Source organism: Nannospalax galili, unplaced genomic scaffold (genome assembly GCF_000622305.1).
Source record: "Nannospalax galili isolate Female #2095 unplaced genomic scaffold, S.galili_v1.0 scaffold960, whole genome shotgun sequence".
Classification (NCBI taxonomy): Eukaryota; Metazoa; Chordata; class Mammalia; order Rodentia; family Spalacidae; genus Nannospalax; species Nannospalax galili.
The window spans coordinates 1,784,549-1,786,503 of record NW_008348313.1 but is presented as its reverse complement, the minus strand read 5'-3'; positions in this window follow the sequence as shown (position 1 = coordinate 1,786,503).

Below are 1,955 nucleotides of genomic sequence, written 5' to 3'. Positions count from 1 at the left end.
TGCTGGACAACGCATACGCAGTCCTTGTGTTTTCACTCTCACTGGGAGATGAAGTTCCTAGGTCCGGACTTTCCGAAGCTGGGGGAGGCGGAGATGATGGGTCGGCCCAATCAGGTCGTAGGAAGCTGGGTTGCTAGGCAATACTGGAAGGTTAGGGCAACTGGAAAACTAGGGCAGTTGTTTTCTCTCCAGCCTAAGTGGAGGTTGCTAGGCAACACCTGAGCCTGGTTTTTTTTTGGGGGGGGGCAAGAACTAGCACATAATATAAATACATTCCAGGTGGATTAGAAAAAAACAAAAATCTGAGTGTTACAGGAAAACATGGTAAGATCATGGAAACTGGGCCTCAGTTGCAGCCCACATTATAAGCCTATAAAAATCACTGTACTGTGTGTGCCCAGAAAGTTACTAGATTAAAAAAGCCTTATTAGCCAGGTGTGTTGGCACATGCCTTTAATCCCAGCACTTGGGAGGCAGAGGCAGGCAGATCTCTGTGACTTCCAGGCCAGCCTGGTCTACATAGTGAGTTCCAGGACAGCTGGGGCTACAGGGAGACCCTGTCTCAAAAAAAACCAAAAAAAAAAAAAAAAAGCCTTATTAATCAGTATAGAAAGATGCAAGCATATTTGGTGGTTTTAGTTGTTTTTCTTAGGGTTTCCCTGTAGCCCCAGCTGGCCTGAAATTCACTGTGTAGACTAGGCTGGCCTGAACACAGAACTCCCTGCCTCTATCTCCCAAGTGCTGAGATTCAAAGCATGTGCCACTAAACCTGGATCCATCTAATTTTTTTAAGATTTTATTTATTTATTTATTTTTGGTCTTTTTGAGACAGGGTCTCCTTGTAGCCTGAGCTGTCCTGGAACTCACTATGTAGACCAGGCTGTCCTTGAACTCACAGAGATCCGCCTGCCTCTGCCTCCCAAGTGCTGGGACTACAGTCATGTGCCACCATGCCTGGCAAGATTTTATTTATTTTTAATATTTACTTATTTTTATTTTATATGTATGAGCCTTATGCCGGCCTGTAAGTGCACCCGTGTTGTGCAATGCTGAGGTCAGAAGAGAACCCTCGGATTCCCCTGGAACTGGACTTACAGACAGTTGGACAGTTATTAGCAACCATACGGGTGCTGGGAAATGAACCCAGGTCCTCTGCAAGAGCAGCCAGTGCTCTTAACTGCTGAGTCACCTCTCCAGCTCCCAAACCCTATTTTTTTTTTTTTTGTCTTTTTGAGATAGGGTCTCCCTGTAGTTCCAGATGACCTGAACTCACTATGTAGACCAGGCTGGCCTTAAACTCACAGAGATCTGCTTGCCTTTGCCTCCCAAGTGCTGGGACTAAAGGTGTGTGCTATCACGCCCAGCCAAACTTTACTTTTTTAAGCTAGCACCTCTCCATTGAGCCCAAAGCTCACCATTTGGCTACACTTGCTGGCCAGGGAGCTTTGGGCTCTCCCTGTCTCATTCTCCCTAGCACTAGAGTCACAGACTGTTCCACTATGTACAATGTTAACACACGTGTTGACAATACAACCTCAGGTCCTGTTGGGAGCTGTTAGCCAAGTGCTGGGACTAAAGGTGTGTGCTATCACGCCCAGCCAAACTTTACTTTTTTAAGCTAGCACCTCTCCATTGAGCCCAAAGCTCACCATTTGGCTACACTTGCTGGCCAGGGAGCTTTGGGCTCTCCCTGTCTCATTCTCCCTAGCACTAGAGTCACAGACTGTTCCACTATGTACAATGTTAACACACGTGTTGACAATACAACCTCAGGTCCTGTTGGGAGCTGTTAGCCTATTATGTACATTGAGCTGTGGCAGGCTTGTTTACTGAGTTTGTGTTATGCATACCAGTACCTAATCTGCCTAATCAGGAGGAATGTGTTTATATGGAGAGCCTCACAATACCTGACCTGGAGGCAATAGTGGTAAACAAAAAGATCAAAGAAGGCTTTG